The 22,444-nt window shown below is 40.1% G+C and overlaps 1 protein-coding gene across 1 annotated transcript in view; it reads right to left on the reverse strand.

Moving 5' to 3' along the window:
• MEF2C (myocyte enhancer factor 2C) overlaps positions 1 to 22,444 on the reverse strand; it is a 121,232-nt gene that overhangs the window by 42,294 nt on the left and 56,494 nt on the right. The gene's annotated exons all lie outside the window — the stretch shown is intronic.

The following is a 22,444-nucleotide window of genomic DNA, read 5'->3' on the forward strand; positions in this document are numbered from 1 at the left end:
GGTTAGGCAACAGAAATTTCCACAAGCGTGCTGCAGTGAGGGGCACAGCTCCTAGCTTTGCGAGTGCTGGAACTAGTGCCTGATTCCCTGTGAACTGCGTTTTGGGGTAAAGTGCAATGTCAAGAGAAGCCTTCCTGCAGCTGGGTCTCTCAGGGCTTCTCTTGCCCCCTACCCATCCTTCTGCTGAATCTGTGTTGTTTCTGTAAGGACTCAAGCTGCAACACTGCCTTCAGCTGAGAGTCTTTCTGGGAGTAATTTCTCATTCTCTTTTTCTGCACAAGAACATGTAATTTTCATAAACTTGTTGGAATTCCATTGTCTGTGAGACCCCTCCCTTTGCACCAGATTTGCTTGGTGCCGAATAAAAAATGAAGACGTTATAATGGAAAAGAAGAGGCTGACAGAGTGCACAGGCACGTGAACACACACACGGACGTACACAGAACTCCTCTGGAAAGGCGAGCAGCCTGAAAGTGACATACTTACCCTCTGCACTGAGGTCCTGAGCAGCATTCAGGACGAACACAATGATCCTGAACTTTGCATGATCTCTGGCTTCTCGATACGCAGGCTACAGTATTGCCTGTTCTGTTGCCTCACTTGTTACTTCACTCCCCTCCACATAGCTACCTACCACATTACACCTCTCATAAAGGTCCTTTATTGTTCTGCTTCAACACAACGCAGCACACTCAGTACAGCACAACTGAGAGTGGCACTGACCAGTATCTAACTGATTCATCCAACTGGTCCGCTCTTTGGGCTCGGTGTCAATTTTTCCTTTTCTCTGCTCTGCCACCCTTTGAAAGCAGAGGCTGGTTCTGGACATCAGAGAAGGCTGGAGTCATTAAGAAGACCAACTGGGTTTCAGCAGGCTAGAATCTTTGGCCCAGTCTTGCAGCGATTTAGAAACCATTTTTCTTACCATGTTAAGCTGCCACAGCCTCTTGCAAACCCTGGAAAACAGCCAGACCTATCGCATCCTCCTGGAGATTAGCTAGTTTCCAAAGATTTAATGACTATTCAGGGAATTTTTAAGAGGATAAAATTACACAATTGTATAGCGCATTGCATTCTAGAGAACCCCAAGCCAGATTTCAGTTATTTTTAAAGAAAATAAGCCATTTTTTGAACTACGGAAGCTCCACTTCTTCCAAGCAATTAAACAAGTGATTATATTGGACTCCAGTAACCTAAAATCAGCCAAGGCATTTGAAAAACAAAATGGTTAAAGGAAAACAACCCTTGGCTGAAATCTCATATGCCAGCAATTTAGCCTAAATCCTGCCTCTACAAATCTCAGAGGAGAAGTGCTGACTTAGTGACATACTGGCTGCTGTAAAATGAAGTATAAACAACTATTTACTTCCATTTCATGCAAAATTTATCATCACTACAAAAGCACAAAAGAAAATATGGCACTAACAGCCAGGTCTGATTTTATCAAGGCAATGGAAATCATCACAATTTGAGGGCTTTTGAGGAGGAAAAGACTTTGATTTTCCTAATACAGTCTCTGTTTCCGTAGTATTATCCTCTTCTTTTAGCATTACTTTAGCAGAAAGAGTGGACGGGGTTAGAAATTTATCTTTTTTTCATCCTATCCTTTAGTTTGCTCATCTTTCTAGAGAGAGTATCTCCTTTCTTCTTCACAGGTTCATCTGCGGTGGGACTGCTTCCCACAGCACTCCAGGGCCCGAGAGGCCACAGCTAGCTGGGCTTGGAAGTGCTCACAGTACAGCTGATTAATTAAAAAGACCAGATCAGTTGGTAAGGTCCCCAAATGGTTCAGACCAGCCCACTCTGTCTGTTCTGATATTTTGATATCCTCTGCAACAAAGACCTAACTATTTCAAAGTGAATCAATATCTTAATTCACATAATAAAAAATGCACTTGCACTGGCTCTTTGTCTGTAATCAAAATTTAAAGTATGGAAAAATTCAGAATTACAGGTCTATTTCTACAAATTCCCGTATCTGTTACATTGTCTAGAAGCCACCGCAATGATCTTTAACTGATAACCCCATGAGTGACCATGATAATCCACAGAGTTGTAATTTGGTAAATTATATTCCACTGTCAGAAGACAAAAACCACAAGTGCCCTCCATTTTCCACTATCACTTACTTTCCTGTATCTGCATGGGATAAATCTTTTAGCCACAAATGAAAAATGCTTTGGTCTCTTTTTTGCTCACTGGAGCCACGTATCTACGTGGCAAGGCAGACAATAGCCAATTACCAAGGAATGATATGCTATTGTGTTTATTATTTATAACCATCCCAAGGAACCCAGCCAAATTTATGGAGGTCCCCCCCAAAAACCAGAAAACGTTCAGATTGTGGGCCTGATTAATTTAAGGATCAGTTTGCTCTCTGAGCAACAGAAACATTAAAGTTTGAAAGTGTCGAGTGAAGACAACCTTCACTCTCTTCCCTTGCACTGTTATATAATGGTGAAATTTTATGATGAAATTGCAAGATACAATGTATGGTGCAATCAAGTAATGAAAGGTTGTAGTGAAATGAAAAACACAAAGAGGAAGAGATAGGTTGCTATGGGAACCATCCATCTGAATTCCCTGATTTCTGTGTAACTAAAATCTCAAATTTTATGTTCCATTAATGTAGAGTTCTTAGATTTTTACATTTAATAATGAACATAAACTAGTATGCTGGTCCTAATGTACTTTAATTGCACGTTTAGGAGAATCAGATAAAACATTATTATACTTACTGTTATCTAACAAGCTCTACACACACACACAAAAAAAATGTATACCAGTAACACAGAAACCCGAAACAGTTCTTACCTCTTTTGTATAAATCATAAAATGCTTTTGTGGTTTATATTCTTTTTGAAATAAGCTGCAAGGCTTATATAATAGCTGAACTTCTGTAACCACATGTTAACCTTTTTGTTACTATTTTATTTTTGCTGAAGTTTCAAAGAAAAAAATAATTTTCCATTGTCTGAGTCTGGTCCTGTACGTCTGTCTTCTTCAAATGTATTTATCTAAGTGTGCTTTTCACAACAATAAACCCCAAACCCTCTGCTTGGATTTGCCTCTCATTTTTGCATGTTAAGTGATTATTCTCTCCTCCTTCAAGTACCTTCTCTAATCACACCTCTTGTGGAACCAAACAATGCTGATACCCTTTGCCAGTAACATCTGCTTCTCTTTGCTTATGAATGATCGGCCAGAGTGTTATAACGTGTGTGTTATGATACGTGTGTGCTGCAAGCTCATCGGGACACAAGGTTTCTACCTGCTTACAGCGTTCAGTCTGTTCTCTTCCACTCATGCTCCTGGCATGTGCCAAGGCGTCTCTGCAATATTTTGTAAGACCGGTATAAAACCAGATGAACTCATGACTTTTTGAAAGGGCACTGGGACAGTGGGATTTTTGCTGCTTTTTTGCCCACAGCTGCGCTGTGTGACTTGGGGCATGGGAGAGCCCTGCAAGGGGGTGCACCTGGTGCAGGCCCAGGGCCGGGGCAGTGCGCAGCCCTCCGGAGGCACAGTCTGCTCCTTCTGACCTGGGGGTCTGCAGTGGACTGACCAGCCTCACCACATCTCCTGTGCCTCTCTGCAGTGAGTCTCCTGCATCCATACAAGAAAATGCACCTTGCTGTCTGGCTGCTGCACCTGGGATAGCCCTCTGGAGAGATGGTGAGGCTGGAGGTGGGGAGATGGCAGAGGTCTGCTCTCTAGAAGAGACCGAGCACAGTTCCTTTCTTTAATGTTCAATCTTACCCACCCGCCAGCACTTTTCTATTTAGTGTTGACTTATACGACACAGGCTAACTTTGGCTTTGTAAGTATAAATCAAAGAAGGATATGTCGGATTCAGAGATCTCATAGCAGCTAATCTAAAACATACATCTTTCTGGATTTTCTCAGAAAGGAGCAAAAGCAAACCATATGAAGACTCCAGCATTAAAGCTTTGTATTAAAATTTCTGTTAATGCCCACAATTACAACTTACAGGCTCCTAAGTTTACAATTATTTCACAGGACATGCAAAGGACTTCTGTCCATTATTGCACTTGTAAACTGTTCTTTTAAAAAGAATTTATATCTGAATAATTCCTGAAGTTTGAAGTAAGGACATTTCCTCATCCTTCAGGCTTATTCCTGTCTGTCGCCATGGAGCAAAAAAGTTCTGAAAACCCCAGAAATCCCCCTGGGCAGCTGACGTAGGTTCCCTACGCCAGCCCTCAACAAAAAGGATCGCATTTCCCTGGCCCTGACAGAGGAGATGGGCAGCAGCACCCGCTGAGCTCAGCCGCCCCGGGGAATCCACAGCAGGAGCAGAGCATCAAGTGACTGTCGGCGCTGGCTGGCGGGCGCGATGCGGCTGCAGCCCGGCGGGGAGCGGGTCCCTGGCCTGGCCGCAGCAATGCCACGCATCCCCACCATCTGCACCTGTCTGTGCCAGCACCTGCTGCCCCATGGCCATAGATGGCTGTCCCCGGGGCTGCCGCGCTGATTGGGGACACGCTGCTCTGACGGCTGGCTGCTTGGGGTTTGGGTTTTTTTTGGTTTTTCTTCACCCGTGCTGCTGTTGCGCTTCTCGGCTGTCATGTGGTCACAGCCTACAAGAACGCAGCATTTGTGCTTTATAGATACTTATACATAAATACATGTGTATATATAACCACTTATATATATATCCACACATACACACCCTCCACTAGATCACTTCTCAGCGCCTTTTTGTTCAGATCTAGGGGGATTTTTTAGAAGCCTTCACACACAAGCATGACCAGCCTCCGTTTGCTACGATGCAGTATAATACCAGCTTAATATTGCTAGTGTGTTGGATTAGTGGAGATAGAAAAAGGGATGTGCTTTTCCAGACAAGACTGGCATTTCCTAAATGAATTCACGTGCGAGATTAATTGGACGTGTTAAGTTTAGTGACACAAATGCAATGCTAACTTAGTTGTGATTACAGCTTCTGGTAGAATCACCTCTACAGATAACGTGAGATTTAAAAAGAAAAAGAAAAAAAATCAGCATTGGACAAACAAAATTCCTTTCAAACGTTAGTCAAATTTACTGTCAAATGCAGCCTTTACACCCAAAGACTGTGTTAAAATTAAACTTCCCTGCAGCTGTTTTTTAAACCTGTACTTTGAAAAGACAGTCAAATTCTGCTCTGTTGTGTTAAAAAAACCTGACAACTTTCCAGAGACTAGCTGTCAGTGCTTCACACACAAAATTAGCAGATTATTTACTTAGATTGGAGGTATTCTCAGGATATTGTTGTTTTAGGCATGGATTATCGCTGCTCCTTGAGCACCCCAACGGTTATAACCCCTCACTGAGGGTTCAGAGGCCTGTCACACAGGCACTCTTTCTGAGTAATGGAAATACAGAAGATGTAGGTAAGGGCAGAAAACTTCAGCTTGCTCTCCTGTTCTTCCCACCACACTTTATACCTGCTGCCTTGCCCATAAACATGTGCCTTCTCCTGCAGAATGAAGGCTAGCACCACAGCCTAGAGGCAAGTACCTTGTTTTCCATCCTCTATCTTGGAAGGTGGATTTACAGAAAATAGAACTCCACTATTTCCCCAAGGCTCAGTATTTGTGGAGTGACTCAATGCAGACAAAATTTCTGTATTCTGGCTACATCCACTGGTCGACTAGCAGGAGCACCACCAGTCTGCAGAAAGACTCGGTCTGCCAAGGGGTGCAAAGACGACCTGAAGCCAGAACAGATGCATCCCTGACTCCCCTCTTGCCCCTTGGCCACAGCATAATATCAGTCCATTATATCCTTCACTGATTTTTCAAAACCATTACAGTGTATGGAGCATTTAAATTTGGTTTTCTCTAAGCTTTATCGAGCATATTTAAAATAGATGAAGATATTTGTGAGACATAGTGTATTTGATTTGTACTAGGTTTTGCTGCCAGACACAGAAAGTATATGAATGGAAAAATAAACTTTACAGTAGTTCAGCAGAATCATCTCAGCCTCTTTAGGGAATATGAGGCCACTTAAAAATAAACACTGTAACCATCAACAGGTTGTTATTTCCCTCCTTCTTTTTATGTTCGTCTATCTATAATCCTTCTCCACTGGCTCCAGCCCTTCCAGATGGAGCACTGTCCTCAACATTTTCATTTCTGTCTAATTTAGTCAGACATATACACAAATACAAGGCTGAAGTCAGATCTCATTTACACTAGTGTAAATCTGTAGCTGGATTTGGAACAGCTGTAAAGACACCAGTTGAGTTATTCTAGATGTACAGTGGCGTTACCAAGTCGGTTACATCAGTGTTACTATCTCTTGAAACATACAGTATTTGAAATATGCAGGGCTTAATATATATGACTGCAGAAACAATTAACTATTTCAGAGGCAGCTGGTGTTTTTCCATGATATAAATGGGAACCTTTAACACTAAATGCCATATCCAAAATGCTTGAGAAATGTGACATGCAGAGGACCACATATATTTTACAGAATCTTTTGTCACAAAGACTTATTACAGAAGGAATGGCAGCTGACATGAATTACACTTTTCATATATCTTGAGTATTATTTATGTTCTAAAAGATCCCAAATTGATTCTTGAATTATACATTTAAGCACTGCTTCACATATCATTAAAATGCAGCCATCCTGGGGTGAATATATCATCAACTTGTGTAGCTACACTAGCCAATGAAGTTTTCAGGAGCAGAAATGATATGTACCTCAAATAAAATTGTAACACACGATACAAGTTACTTGGGATGGAATTTTCCCTAGACCATGGGGCAAACACCTTCATCTTCACCATGGGGCCAGGGAATCTTTGGATTACCACAACATTTTGCTTTCCCGTTTCATCAAAAACAGAGCACGTCCAGCAGCACCAAGCTGGTGCAGTACTGACTCAGCAGTGAAAATGCCACCCACTGAGACAAGAACACCACTTCCTTCAGCACCTGGGTTTTCTTTGGAGGCCTCCCATAAAAAATCCTGAATGTATCAATCTTTGGAACAGATTTATTCCCCTCCCCCCCAGAACTGAACACATATTTTACAGCAGATCACATTACAGGGTATTACAAAAAAAGGTAACAATATGATGATGAGCAAATGCTGTTGAATAGCAGTACCTTTTAAAGGAAAAAGAGCATTCTCTTTTATTTTTATAGTACCATAATTGTTTTATCTGTTGGTAAAAATGTCCGAATCAATATATTTTTGAAAAATGGTGAATTATAAAAGAGGTTAGATCTCTGAAACTCTAGCCTCCTGTTTCATTGCAGGGTGGAGGCCTTAAATAGCACAAAGCAATAACCACCAACTCACTGTTATGCTGATAGAGTCTTCACCAAGGAGTAAGAGAAGGAAGTCTTTCCATGAAGTTAAGAGTGAGCAAGCATTATTTGAGAAGAAAAATTGGCCCATGATTTTAGCTATGAAAACAGATGACTCAAACTATGCAGACTTTCATACTTGATTTAAGATGGCTTTGTTTTTTTCCTGTTAGACCAACAATTTATATAAATTCTGTTATTTACCAGAAACATTTGTGAAAATTGTATCCATCTTCAAACACCTGCTAAAATCTCTAGACTATGATACGCATTTGTCTGCTTACCGAAGTGTCATCTGCTAGAAACAAAGAACTGTGCTTTGTTTTCCCATGGAAAATCCTACGTAGAAACTCCAGAATTGCATGACTATCCTAAAAAGCTGGTCCTTCAAGCAACTCTTTTTCCTGAAGTGTAACTTCTTCAAAAGTCATACTGCTTCTATCACTCTGCTCTTCCCTTGAGAGAAGTAAGCACTTCTCTCAAAAGGGAAGAATCAGAAATGACAGACTTAGGAAAAAGTGGTCAGTTCTTGAAAAGAGTTTTGAGAATTTAGGAAGCTTTCCAGGTAAGGGAATTCTAATTTTCCATTACTGCACATTGCACCATCGTGGAGGCAAAAGATCAGCCCCTTTACGTGAGATTATCCAAAGGTTAAGCTGCTACTGCACGCTCCCAAGAAGCTGCAGTTTAACTCCTACTTCTATTACTAACTTCCCGCATGGGCTTTGTTAATTCACCTTTTTATAGTTCTCCCTCTATAAAAAGTTGAATGATAGTGACTACCAGTGTCATTGTGGTGCTGTAGGAAACGCAAGGAAACTGTAATGTACTCACTAAGGAGTCTAAGTTTAATATAGACATCGACATCCTCGCATACATCTGCAAAAACTGGCTTACGTGCTGCCCTCTGTAGCTTTGCTGAATGGAGGCTGTTACCAACATACTGGCCAGCTTCAGCGCTGTTTGGGAAGGGAGAAAACTTGAGAAACAGAGCCAGCTTCTAATTCTTATTACTGCTTGAGAAAGCAGAAGCGGCAGAGGCAGACTCAAGATCTAGTCAGAAATTGTGACCAGAACTGAGGACAGAGCTTATGGAGATACTAGAAAAATCATGGCTGAGAAGGTAAAATAGAAAAGAAAAGAAAAAAACAACCAACCAACCAACCAAAAATCTTCATTCAGAAACTAAACGTCCTTTTTGAAAATTTCAGCTTCTTCCAGAACCAGCTAAAATGTATTTTAAATGATAAGGGTTTTCATTGTAAAACTGGATTTCTTTTTTTGGATGAAATTATAGGTTTGTAAAGAAGAATTGGCATATTGGCCTGCCAAAGCCCTACTGTCTGAGATCTTCAAACCTTTAATCATACAGTCCTCCCACACAGAGAATTCTGTGGGCTACAAAAGATGTTTCTGCTTGGGTCCTCTAATCCTGCAGAAGAGCTGGACAAATGGAGCAAGATTTCAGGCTACTTCATTTCTTCCAGGACTTGGCAGAGTTGGACGTGAAGGATGCTTGTGAACGTGTGCGTGACTGGTAGAGTCCCACTCGGTGAAGCCTTAGCTATGGCTCTAACCAGCCTTGGTGGCTCTCGCTGCTGTGGTGTGAATCACTGTGCAGGACTGCCTGCTCTGCCCTGCCATCCGAGACCACCCCCCCATTCCAGAGCTGTGGAGGTGGAGCAGCCGAGGGGTAGGCATGCATTCCCTTCCTCTGACTCTGCTGCGAAGGTGGTAACCTCCAATGGAGGAAAGGCAATAAATAGCGTGGGGGTACTCGTATCTCCAGATACTACAGCTGTTTCCTCAGGCAGCCTCAGAGTCTCACAGAGCCATGCTACATATAAGAAAGGGAATTTTTCTTCCTTTCTTTTTCTTTGCGAATCCCAAATTCAGAGCCACCTGAAGGACTGACTGAATTCCTTCGTGATTCATCACTTCAAAGTTCTTTGCAAGATGGATTTGGGGACTGGTTTACTGAGAAAAAGGTAAATTTTTATCAAGTTCTGGCTATCCGAGAGAAACCTTCAGAAGTCAGTAGCATTCTGACTTTTTTTCCTAACACACTCAGCTTGTGTGCAAGGAAGAACCACACTGGATCCTTAACTAACAAGGAGCTGAAATCCACAGGTGCACAAACACTACTCCCAGTCCCAAAATCCTGCTGTGCTGGATGCTTGGACCAATTACAGACTTAACCCAAAACCATTATACTGAGAGATGGAACAACAGTGTTTCCTATTGACATTATTGTGGCAAGAAAACAGAGCTCATTTACTTACTCCATTATCTTGACTATCTTCTAGGCCGTTTGCAGCCATCAGCCTGCTGCCACAGCAGTGAGAGCTCTTTCCTAAACTCTGCAGAGCATTTACAATGCAATAAGACTATCTAGAGGAAAGGTAAAGTGTATTACATGGAACGATAATGGAATACTTCAGGTTCTCTAACATTTATTTTATGTTTGAATATGAAAATTCAATTTTAAATCAGAAGCTGACTGTGCCAAAGAAACTGGAGACTGTGATAAAAGTGAAGATGAGATTGCTCTGAAATACATGTGGCTTTGCCTCTAACTATTGATACACTAAAATCAAAGACCTGGCAAAGAGATCCTGACAGATTTCAACGGGCCCAGGCTTTCACACAGCACTTACAGCAGCAAAAGGGACCAGCAATGTCCTATATAACCAAAATTTCAGTGAAAATCAGTAACGTTACAAGATCCTTTCCATGAAGAGGCCAACAGGCGTATAAGCAATAAGCACAGGATTTCTAGAGTTCTGAAGTGTTCATTTTGTTCCTAGTATCTGCAGAGAGGTCCCCAATCCTGAGGTTTGCCTGGAGTTGCTCAGAAGTGTGAAACTTTCAAACAAACTTCAGCAGAGCTTGCTTACATTGATTCCAAAGTTTGGCAGGATTCCTGTTTCTGCCTGGGGTATGCTAGATCACAAGACCCCAGAATAAAATAGCAGTAGCAGGAATGGATGAGTACTTCTTTTATTCCTGCCACTGAACTGGTCATGGAGACCAGTAGGAAGCAGGCTTAACTGCAGAATGTTTAGTCAGCTCTTTTGCTCCATCACTTTCTGTGAAGGAGGAGGTGGAATTAAGAACATTTCTCCCATGAAAAAGACTGTACAGAAGGAGTAGGAGGATTTCTCAGACTCCTTTAATGGGAAGGGAATGAAAAATTTAGTCTGTGGGAGAGACAAGAGAGGATTCTATAACCCTTGGGGATCCAGTGTTTCACCTCGTCCAAGCCCAGAAGCACCTTACCTCTGTTCAGGCTAAAGTTGTGAATCCCTCCTGGGCATTACTACCAGATGAGTTTAGTCCTATTAAACAAACTCCTTACCATTGATGCAGGTCAAGCCAGAATTGCCAGATACAGTTATCTATGGAGGTCCTCTCAGTTGCAGGGTTCGGTTAAGGAAGCCACTTAAGGCAGAATCCCCTATACCTGCCAGGGTTTGAAAGCTACAAATGAAGGTATCTCTGGGACAGAGAAATAAGGGCTCACCTTTCCAAGCATCCTTTGAAGTAGAAGCATTTTTTGAAGTGACAGGGTAGGAAAGTGGTCGACAAGAAGCGTTTCCTTTTAACCACATTGCTTTGAGCTTACACTGAAACCATAAAGCACAGTCTGCACCCTGCTGCAAGGAAGGGTCTTGTGACAGGAAAGGGCTATGGACTAGATTCGATAAAGAAAGGATTTAGGGGTATAGAAAGCTCAATTTTGCAATACTTTCTATTTAGGCACCTGCCCTCCAGAGTGGAATCCACACTGTGTTAGGATCTGGGGTTTCCTGTGCAGGGCACTAGAAGAGTTTGGTGCTACAGAGCAGGATCCAAACCTAGTAATGTGTGATGAAATTTTGAGTGACCCAGGCTAAGCAAATGGGGTTTCGGAAATCCTACCCCTCACCAGAAGTTTCTCTGCTTATCCGGCGCTGCAGAGACACCTCCATCCACAAAGCCCTGCTGGGCACTCAGGCACTAGTTCAGGCATACTGTCCCCTCCTACAGCTAATCTTTCAAAGACAAGGAAGAATAGCTCATCCCTTTTAAGAAAAGGCTGCTGTTGCAGATTTTCTGTATAACAACCAGTGGTTAGGAACCTGCTACAAAACTGGAAACACAGGCTCTTGTTTCTTCTTTGATCTGAATGGGCTCAAATCTATTGTCTCCCACATCCCTATGGGATCAGCTTCCCATGCTCTGTACAGTTCTAGATGGGTTAGACCTCTGCACGTCCCTGTAAAATTTTGCTTTTGTGCATTAACAAATGCAACATTTGTTGGGTCAGAGAAAGAGCTCTCAATAGGGCACAGAGCTCTGTGGCTTGTTACAGCAATTTTCTCTGAGGAAAGAGTCTGTCGAAATCTGATTTCTGCTCCAGAGCTGGTGTTTGTGTTTTACACTGAATAGACTCTCAATAACAAGCAGAAAGAATCCTTTAAGGAAGGAATTACACTGAAGTCTCTGTCCCCTTGACAGCGCACAGACACCAGCAATGTTTTCTGATTCTGTTTTGTGAAAAACTCGATGCTACATTTGTGCATTGCATTAGGAATTGTTTGCCAGGGGTATTTTGCTCATGGAGGACTGAGAGTTTTGGGGCTTAAACTGGGAAAAGACTCTCCATTTTGGCCCAGATTGGGTTAATACTTAGCAAGAACAGTACAGGCCCCGAGGAATCTTCAAGAGCAAATAACAAGGTCTCTCACAAAGATCATGTGCCTCCAGATTAGGCTTTTGGATAAATGACCTTAGTTGCCATATTTCAAAGTTTATGTTTAGTCACTTCTGTGAAACACTTTCAGATATAGGATGGAAAGTACTGCGCATAATTATGAATTCTTATTCATGAGTTAAACAATGTATGTGGGTTGTGTGAAAATTTACATCTGAGAAGGCAAGCTTCTTTCCAGTTAGGTTACAAAAATACAGATTAAATACTAAGGCACATACTGGTAACTGCTAGAGACAAAAGTGTAAAGCTTCCATTGCTACTGAATAATGTTCGAACATGATAGAAGTATGTAATAACCAAGCCTTGGATTATAACAAAGAAAGGAAAAAATGAAGTGTTTTTATGTTTTTCATGTAATAGCCATGATTCTATTGTATTAAGCTAAATATACGTTAAACACCATACACTCCATCAGGAACTGCTTCTTTGTCAAGATTTTGATCTCTTTTGAATCAATCTATAGCAGCTGTGTGGTGTTTAAAGTGCCCTTATTGACTCTTCTATAATTTGCTTTCTTTGAACAGCTTGTGTGCTGTAACATTTGATCAAAGAAATAAACGTATACTTTAACAACCCAAAGTAAAGTGCATGCAGATTTTTATAACTCTGGACTATAAAATGTAATTATAGTTGTCTATGGATCACACAGGATGATATAAATAAATGGGTTTGAGATTTTTTTTCAATGCAAGCCTATCCAATATATCACGGGTTCTTCCCTTTAATGCCACTGTCTATATCATGCAAAAACATTAACGAACTGTTTAGAACACAGACGATGCAACTTCTTTTAATAGAAGTTTTTACTCCTCCACTAACTGGTAGCCATATATAAAAACAACCATAGCAACAAAAGAACCTAAAGTTGTGGATTTATAAATTACTGCATAAAGAAAATGTTGATTGAAATTGTTTTAAAGGCCTTTTTTTTTTAATTCAAGGAACAATGGCTATTTAAGTTTTAACTACATTCAACAGTTCTGGATTATGGACATTAATTCACAGCTGATCACTAGACTTGTGATTGTTAAAAATGTAGAACAGTAAAGCATATGTGTTTGAGGTTTTATAGCCCTGCAAATTTGGTAACTTACATTAATTTAAATCATCTTTTATTAAACAAACACATAGAGTCCTCCCTGAATTCAGGGCAAATGGAGTCTAATCAATATGAACTACATAATACATAAAGGATGGATGCAAATTTTATAGTACACAAATAAATAATTAATTTATACCTTCTTACTGTAACAAGGAAGAAAAGTCAGCACATTTTGAAGTTTAACAAAACTTTTTCCAAAACTATGAAAACTGTGGAAAGGCATTTCAAGAACAGATAGTGCTATCTGTGTGCAGTCCAGGGAAGGAGAGGTATGGAGATATTTTGCTTCATGCAAAACAGCAAGGTAAGGCATTTTAAACACCAGCTCCCTAGCAGGTGGAGTGAAGCAGGCAAAAAAAACAGGATTAGACTGACGTTTTGTGTATCTATCCTGTCTGGTGATGAAGCCCTTCTTGCACAGTGCCTTTGTAACTCAGGGAGGGGGGCTCACATATTGCCAGCTCCCCATGGCATGGAAGCAAAGTGGATGCTTTTACTTCTCAGTACAGATACTTAAATGCTACTCATGGTATGCACTGTTTAGGTCCAATTCTGCCACCCTTACTGATACTGGATCTGCTTCAGAAATAAAGCCGTGGTTCTGCAGATTTTTGCAGGAGCTTTCAACTTTCTTCTTATGAACAGTTTCACCAGCTGAAACAGGACTTCTATGAATCTTTACAGAAAGAAGACCTTCTCTGGTGTTGTTTGCTACAAAAGCTGACAGAATCCATAGAAACTGGTGTCTGTGCTAGGAACCATAACCAACAGTTTTGAAGTTAGAAGGCTCCCACTGATCACTCAAGACTTTAAATCGGGGTCTAATTAAGCGTCAATGGTGGACTTCACATATCAGAGTTTTTTGGCTTTTGATAGCATAAGGCTCTTTTTACTGAATACAACTATGAGCAGTAGCTAAGGGCCCACATCTGGAAACACTTATAAATGCTAAAAACCCCTTTGCCAATGTGTAAGCGTATGAAGAACTGTGCATCACTTGCTGGTTTTGCTAGAAACTCGGTGCTACATGATCTCCAACACTGGTTTGACAAAGAACAGTTGACAGCTTATGGGAGCCCAATAAACCAAAAAGTGTTGGGGGGAGAAGAGAGCAAGGTCAGTAGTTTGCATGAAAGACGGTTGTGAGGGAAGAGAAGATGTGATATTTCTACACTTGTGATTATTACTACTGTGTAAGAATCCAGGTAAATAACCACATTTTGTATTTACCTTACAAAGCGGGGATGTCTCGTTGATGAAAATGAAAAATGGGTTTTCTCACAAAAGCCTTTGTGTCTGGAACACAGCTATAAGTAGCTCACTATCTAGGTTGAAAATGGTAATGCAGGGTAGTGTGTCCTATTTTTCCATGCTTGCAGTGAAGATACAATACAGGAATTCAGCCTTGGTAATTACTAATACACCACACAGACACAATTACACCCTGTGTACTGCATAAAGGAATCACTTGTGGTCTGCCTCCATTACAAGGAGCAGTAGGGGGCCAACATGCAAGAAGACAAAATGCTTTACAAGGAGGAAGGAGACCCGAAGAGTTGATGTACCCAAATACAAGGACCTTGATTCTTTTTGGAGTGATTTAAGTCCCTTTCCATCAATTATCGTCCTTTGTCTCCAGAGTCTTATCACAAGCAGCATTACAGGAACTGAACAAAACAATACTCAGGCTCAAATAACCCTGTGAACTGTGCTGACATTTCCACACCCTGTCGCTGTGTTTGACCAGGTTACTCAGACTCAAAAACCCATCAAAAACAAAAAGAAAAAACCCTTCCATACAGAACAACAACAAACATTCATGTTTTAAATAACATGCTCAACCCTTCCTGGTGTCTTTTCTGCCATCTAGTATTGCTGACACCTTGCGCTGCAATACCACAATGTGATGTGATATAAAAACCTCTGTAGCACAAAACAAGATTGTCTTTCTCTAATATGACAGCTTTTCAAATGAGAAGTTCCTGCTTTGCAGGGTTCAAAACAGGTTTATTTTAAAGTTAATTAGATCCTGCCCCTTGCCATTCCCATCTCCTCTACCCTCTTGGTGAAATCTGAGTTTCAGACAAATGAAGAATTACAAATTAAAAAAAAAATCACTGTTATATATGTGGAAGTACTATGCAGCTAAAGTTTGATTTCTCAGTGAAATAAATCAGCTGTCTACTCATGCACTTTCACTGCTCAGAATCAGAATAATAAAGTTTTTCTTATTGATATGTGAAGTTCCAAGGGCACAATTTTAAGTATGAAATTAAGAGAAAGTATCTCTTTTTTTCATTCATTCACACTAGATATGTGACATTTCATGGTAATTCTTGATAGAACATTGCAGTCATTGCTCATCTGAAAATAAATTAAAAAACATGTGGAAAGTCAAAAAAAAAAGGACCTTAGGAAAGTCAGCTATTTCTGACAGTAAGTTAGCTTCTGTGAAACAAAGCCTTGTCTTTCAGAAAGTGTTTACGATCTATGAGGAAAAAAAAATATATCCTCAGGCTAAAATGTTTATTGGCACCTAGGAGTCTGAAGAGAGCAAGTCAGGCCTGTGGTTTTTTGAGGGCACTTTATCATCGCCTGCATTCTCAAAGGGATCTGTGAATGAATAGAGCTGGATTACTCAGCCTCTATTCCACGCCTATTCCTCTCCATTTTCCTTGGCAAGACTGAGAGCCAAGCTATTTTTAGTTAGGCAGTTTTCTATTTTTAGACAAATATCAGTTAAGGGACATTGTTAGGAAAAATTTAGAAAAAGAAAAACACAAAAGGGGGAGGGGATGAGGCTTCCCATCTCATATTGTGAAGCAAGCCCTTCAACCTGTAACTCCAGGCGTTTCAGCTGCTTCCAATCTTGGAAAAATAAAGAAAATTCAGAGTTCAGGGATTTAAAAATAAACCTACCCTCTGGCAAACAGACCAAAATACAACAAGCTGTTACTATGTGAAACAGTGACTACAAAAACAAAGAACATTCTCCAATGACTAGATTGGGATAAAACTTCGGAGCTATTAAGTTATAAGAATGTTACACAGACATATAAGATTTTTCCAGCTTCTCAGCCAGATATATCATGTTTTGGAGAAAGAAAGAGTGACCTGTGAAATAGACCTTGCTCTAAGAAATGTGAATTTATGTTCCCAGTTTGACAAAAAAAGCAGTTTGAAACACGTTTAGGTTCCATATGGATTTTTCACTTTCACAACAATCCATCCAAATATTTCCTAAGTTATTAAAATATTTTAAAAATGGTTACTAAGAAAAAAAAGAATAAAAGAAAAATAACATGGAGACATGACCAGTAAGAAGAACTGATCCTAGGTAAAAATCAGGAGGTCCAGAGCTCTCTCAAACTATACTCAAAAGTAGCTTTCGCCCTACCACGTGCTTCAAAGTAAGTAACTTTGCATCAATTTTAGTTTTCTCTGCCCCTATTCTACTCTTCCAGGTATGGAAAAACAAGCTATTGGGTAAGCTACTTCACTTTCATTCGTGATACATTAGGATTACAAACTGTGTTTCATGTCAACCAAATCCCTGTTGCAAATAAAACATAGTGGAAAACCTTTTTTTTTGAGGGAGAGCAAGAGAAAGCAGAGCCAAACAACTACAACTCATTATGCAACTTTCCCTTAGCTGCATTTTTTACATACTGGATTAATCTGAAACATATTAGAAAAAAAAAAAGTGTCAACACTTGACCCTCTGCCTTTCTTCTAGGCTGCAAAGTGTCAGAAGTCAATCACTTACTAGATCCACAGCAACAGGATGCTGCAGAGTTATCAAGGAGAGCTTAACCCATGCCTGCGGATGGAAAGATAGAGCCAAAATCTCATGGGGATAAGTGGAAGAAAGGGAATAAATTGCTACCTATTGGATGTAGTAGAGGGACTAATTTAGGTAGTCCCACTGACTGGAACATCAGCCCCATTGAGGGACTAGTTTGCACAGAATAAAATTGCCTTCCACACTTTTCTAGCTTTGAAGTTTTTCTTGCGGTCTTGTAATATCTAGTATTTACATAAAGCCCAAATCGATGGAATTAGGTAAGAATATCAGCTTCTGTTTTAAAGAAATGAATTTCTAAATGAATTGCTTGAAAAAAGGAAATTAAGATTGATAAAGTGGAAAGATTGGTAAAGAGTTTTTTACTATTTTTGAAAAGGGAATATTCCCCCCCCCTTCCCTTCCCTCCCCGCCCCCCCCCCCCCCCCCCCCCTTTTTGTACTAATCATGTCTAGGAAAACCAGAAAAAAACTCACATGAGGATATTAGGTTAGAAACACATTTTCTAAATGCTCAAAATTCAGAAGGAAAACAAAGAATGACCAAAGGAATGTTACAAAAATGCTGAAGATCTTGAAGTCAATCCCATGATTTTGTCATACATGAGGTTAGCAATAATGGTTTGGCTCATATTTACTAAAAATGAAACGAGAAGTAAGCATTTAAAAAGCCTAAATCATCATCCAAAGGAAATTCTTTGGCCAGCTGACCCTGCCCAGTCATCTCCTGGGCTGTGGAAGCTGGTAATGGTAGATGTTTTTTTAACAAGCTGGTCTTCAACCAATTTACAAAGGAAATCAATAATGCTATCCCCATTTTACAAATAGGGAAACTGAAGCATTAGGAGGAAATGTAACTTGTCCAAGGTCACACAACAGTATTTGGCAAAGCTATTAATAAAACCCAAGTCTCATGAGTCCTAGTCCAGGGCAGTATCCAATAGACTGTACTGTCTTTAGATCACCCTGAATAACCTTTCTTACATACAGGCTTACTTTCTATACTGTCCCAGATCTTCAGCCCGTGGCTGCTGAAATAATTTCCCTGATTTCAACAGCTGAAGAGCTGACTTGATGTGTACTTCAGAGCTTGTTTATATGCAAGTATTATGTTATGACGACAAAGGAAGAAAATACACTTATTACATTAAATGAGCTACAACAGTTGCCTTACTTTTCCTAAAAAAAAGCACATTTTAGAGAGTTATATGGGCTTGTTTACTACAACTATACAGATAAGAGTCTTAATTGATATGAAGAGGCTTTCAGAATCTAATTAACCTCCCAGCTAGTCATTAGCTCTGTGACCTTTAGAAATAATTGACAGAAGGATTTTTTTTTCTCTTCATCTCATTCAGAACTTCCACACCAAGTGACTAATCCTACCTGTGCTATAGGACCCACATCACACCTGTAAGAACTGATGGGGTAATGTGCAGCAAGTCCGCCAGCAAACCAGGACCATGTCATTCCTCTCTGGCACAATATTCTGCCTATGTGGCGGGTCACACGCATAACGCCTTCTGCTGCCTGGGTGCCATCCTCATCAACTCCAACCTTCCAATCTGCTGAAGCTGTACTAAGTTTTAAGTCTCAGGTCCCTCAAGCGTACAGGAGATTTAGTAGTTTTTCAGGCCCATTGACACTCTGTTGCTGGTCATACTAAAAGTGATCAGATTTTCAGTTCAAGCTAGTTCTTCTACAAACCATTGCTATTTATCATTAGCTGCATGTTTTCAATATAGACTTTTTTTTTTTATATCAAATGCTTTTTAACAAGTGATAACACACACACACAAAAGCAAAATTCTGAATTCCAGCACCTTACAGGGCTTGATATTACTTTGTTCCCTACCGTCTTAACATTAAGGTCTGCGAAGATGTCTCTGTGTGTTTTAAAACACAAAGGGAGATTGTGAAGCAATCTGCAGGGAGAGCTTCACATGCCCAGAAGATCACTTCTTCCCCTTCGGGGAAAATGCTGCTGCAAATGGCACTCATCTCTCTTGTTATGCTCACTTCATTCTACCTCACCAAATAAAGGAGCCCACTGGGAAAGGGAAAATACTCTGTAAAAGGTCAATTAATCAGCAGTTACTAGAGCAATGAAGATATATGACCCTATGCAAAACAAGTTAAAAAGGCAATGCTAGGTGCTGATTGTCTATGGCAAAGTATGGTAATTTGTAAATTATTTAACAATCTGACATATTATTGCAAAATAGAACTTTTTTCCTCATGGCTGACCAGCAACGCCATCACAACGGCCTTAGGATAATTAAAGTCTCCTAGAGTAGCTCTTGGTTCTTCAAGAATCCAAGGCTAATTCTTGATGAAGTCTTCAGTATCACTACAAGCAAGAGCTCCCCCAATGCCAGTTTCTCCAAACATACCCAATTTCCATGGGAAAGGAGAGAGAAAAGAGGGTGGAGGGGCATCAAGTGTAACAGAAAAGCAATCCCTAACAGAGCAGCTTGTGAGACAGGAGGCAAAAGAAAGCAAAACTTAATGACACTCTCAGGGACAGGAAGACAGAAAAAGAAGTATATACCGATGGCAATTGGCAAGAGATTAAGAAGGATGAAACTGAGCATGAGCTGAAGATGAGACCCTCAGAAATGGTCAAAAGATGGTCCTTGGTACAAGAGGTATAAACATTGTTTAATGGAAACAGGATTGATGCATGTCACATGGAGAATCATGTTACTGTATCACCACCACCTTGTTTTGCTATCTGTTCTTACTGTGCCATGTCTGAAGTAGGGCTGTAAATACTGTGAGGCAGGAACTGTTTGTATGCATTAGAATACAGCAGAATTGCAAGAGTGGAGAGGTGGGTGAAAGGGCATAGTAGGCTTGGTAAAATATTTGGGTGGAAAAAACCCCACAGAGTAAGACGATGTATAGCTGAGAAGCCAAACGAGGATAAGGTTTTATTATAGGCAGGAGGTTATGACAGTGTATTGCAGGAGCTGACACCTTCCGATGTATAGAAGTCTATGTATAGGACACTGGACTCCTTCTAAATGGGGGAAAAAAAAAAAAAAGAGAGAGAGAGAGAGAGTGGAAAAAAAGGGGTAGTAGAAGCCAAGTGCCAATAAAAAATAGAGCCAAAGCAACAGAGATATTTCAGAAAAGGACACAAAGAAAAGGTCATGGAAGAGCTTTTTGTGAGGTAAAAGGCAGTTGCAAAGATCACACAGATGTGTGTGCATGCATGCAGAGGAGCAGTTTTAAACAGCGAACTTTAAAAAATTCAGAGATTTGGTGGGTGATCAGCACAGACAACATAGAACCTCAGTTAGCAAAGATAAAAATGGAGGAAGTTTGTGCTCTTCCTCTTTTTTCTCTGCCAGTGATTAGCGGTATGGTAGAGGGGAACTGAGAAGCTGGATGTATGTTGGCCAGAAAACAAAAGATATGTTTAATGGGATGAATTTGAAAGGGCTGACCTAGTAGGAGAACTTGTGTTAACGGCAGTGACCACTGAATCAGCAGAGGAATAGAAGCCAGTTGGAGAAAGAGGGACAATAAGAGCAGATGAGCCAAAGAAATTGATGGATTAGGGGCTTAAAAAGAGCTGAAAGATGAAGTGGTTAGTGATTTGTGGAGGAATGATTTATGTGTGCAGAGAGCAAGGATCTGCGCATGAGACAGTATCTAGGAAACAGAATCAAACCCAGAGCTTGGTAAAAACTCACTAGAGGTCTGCCAAAGCTGAGGCAGTAGCTGATGCTGTGACATGAAAGAAGTGACGAAGAAGAAGGGACAGTGAGAGAGAAAGCAGGCAGGAAGTTTCACCCTCAATCAGCAGAGGCGTGATGGCTCAGCTGAAGAACCACAGCAGATCTCTGTAATACGGTTAGGGCTGTAATTATATTTGCAGCCAAGATGCAAAACATTTCCCTGCATTCCTGCTCTGAAATATGTCCCCTAAATCTAAGGGCAATGCCCTTTCTAAGCCCCTAAGCAGTGGGCTTACAGTGATTTGGCACAGGGTTGTTGTTACTCACAGTAGTGAGGCAGTGAAATATCACCCAAATAAGCTGTGTTACATCCACTCCTGTTTTACAGAAACAAGGAGAGGTCCTGGCCTCATTTTAAATAAAAGCAAAAAAATGCATAATGCACATACTTGTCTGCTGTAAAACTCTGACATTTACTCTTCCCCATTTCTTCATTGCCATAAGAAAATTATTGCCTGGTCCTATACAACTGTGCTGATAATGTTAAAAAAACAGACTCACAGGGCAGGTTTTTTTCTGATAGAGCAGATAGGAACTGGATGTACTGACAAACTCCTAAGGACAGATTGGAACTCTAGTTGTAAAAACACTACTTCCGTACCAAGTGCAACAGGATTTTGTACTGAGAGAAAATTTAACTCCATTTGAAAGTAAAGAATTACAAATATTCTAGTAATTATATCACAGGATTTTAAATGACAGCTGCTGAATATATTGTTGTTGGTATTTTCACACAGCACTTGGAAGTTAGCATAAAGATGAAACAAATCTTTTTTTTCCCCCTAGTGTTGAAGAAACCCTACACAGGTTCTGCTATTCCTTAAAATAAGTTACTATATCTAGCAACCAACATGCACTTTTTAACTGAAGCAAAACTGAATGAACGACTGTGGTGTGAGTGGTTTGGTGAGTGAGGACATAAAGGCTTCAGTTTTAAGAATCCATTAAAGTCTATGCAGTAGTCTCAGAATGAACATTGTTTTTGCAAAACTAAAACATATCATAAAACCTCCACACAGATTTTGGTAAGACTCACAATTGTCACTGTTGTTTAAAATGGATAAACTTGACTGTTGAATGCAAGTATTTTCCCCTTCGTGAGTACACATTGACTTTTAATTACCTGTGGATGTGGCAAGTGTATTTAATGGGTAATAACGGAGACACATTCAGCTGGCAGATAGTTTTTGTGATCTAAAGAACTCAGATATATCAAACTGCACGTTAATCAACTCCATTTTGAATGAGGCAATTGGAAAAGACCATCTCAGTTATATTTATTACATGTAAATAAAATCACTACAACTGCAAAGAAAGTAGAAGCTATTTGTTTAAATCATTAAACCAAAAGAGTTCAAAGAATAACAATAACTGAACTTTACAATTCTCTTAATATTTCCCTCTCCATTTTACATCATGACAGATGTAATCAGAGCATATAGCTGGAAGTTGTGTAGGACCAAATTGCTTGATTAGCAGTAATATAAGTATTAAAATGAATGTCAAATACTTTTTCCCTTGAAAAAAAGTGTAAAGTTTGTTAGATGTATGACATGTGATGTCTTCTGATATTTCAAATAACAAATTATGGCCTCAAGACTCATTCCTTCAGAAATGCTAAATATAATTAATCCCAGTAATTAAAATGAATACATTTACTTAATAAAATTAACAGCTTTAGTCAGACTACATGAAAATTCATGTAACG

This window comes from Falco rusticolus, chromosome Z (genome assembly GCF_015220075.1).
Source record: "Falco rusticolus isolate bFalRus1 chromosome Z, bFalRus1.pri, whole genome shotgun sequence".
In the NCBI taxonomy this organism is placed as follows: Eukaryota; Metazoa; Chordata; class Aves; order Falconiformes; family Falconidae; genus Falco; species Falco rusticolus.